The sequence below is a fragment of the Orycteropus afer genome, unplaced genomic scaffold (genome assembly GCF_000298275.1).
Source record: "Orycteropus afer afer isolate SDZICR_OR568_19922 unplaced genomic scaffold, OryAfe1.0 scaffold00453, whole genome shotgun sequence".
In the NCBI taxonomy this organism is placed as follows: Eukaryota; Metazoa; Chordata; class Mammalia; order Tubulidentata; family Orycteropodidae; genus Orycteropus; species Orycteropus afer.
Window position 1 is genome coordinate 705,307 of NW_006922040.1, and position 557 is coordinate 705,863.

A 557-nucleotide genomic window follows, 5' to 3' on the forward strand; every position below is an offset into this window, starting at 1 on the left:
TTGGAACATGGAATGAATCTAGAAAATTGGAAGTTGTCAAAATGAAATGGAACATATAAAGATTGATATCCTAGGCATTAGTGAGCTTAAATGGACTGGTTTTCATAATTTTGAATCAGACAATCATATTCTCTGTTATGCTGGGAATGACAGATTGAAAAAGAATGGAGTAACATTCATCATAACAAAGAACATATCAAGTTCTATCCTGAAGTACAATGCTGTCAGTGATAGGACAATATCCACACACCTATGAGGAAGACCAGTTAATACTACTATTATTCAAATTTACACGCCAACCACCAAAGCCAATTATGAGGAAATTGAAGATTATTACCAACTTCTGCAGTCTGAAATTGACTGAACATGGAATTGTTAATTTTCAGTAGTGATTGGGATTCAAAAGTTGGAAACAAAGAAGAATCACAGGTAGTTGGAAAATTTGGCCTTGGTGATAGAAATAATGGTGGAGATCTCATGATAGAATTTTGCAAGACCAACAACTTATTCATTGCAAATACCTTTTTTCAAAAACACAAATGGCAGCTATACACATG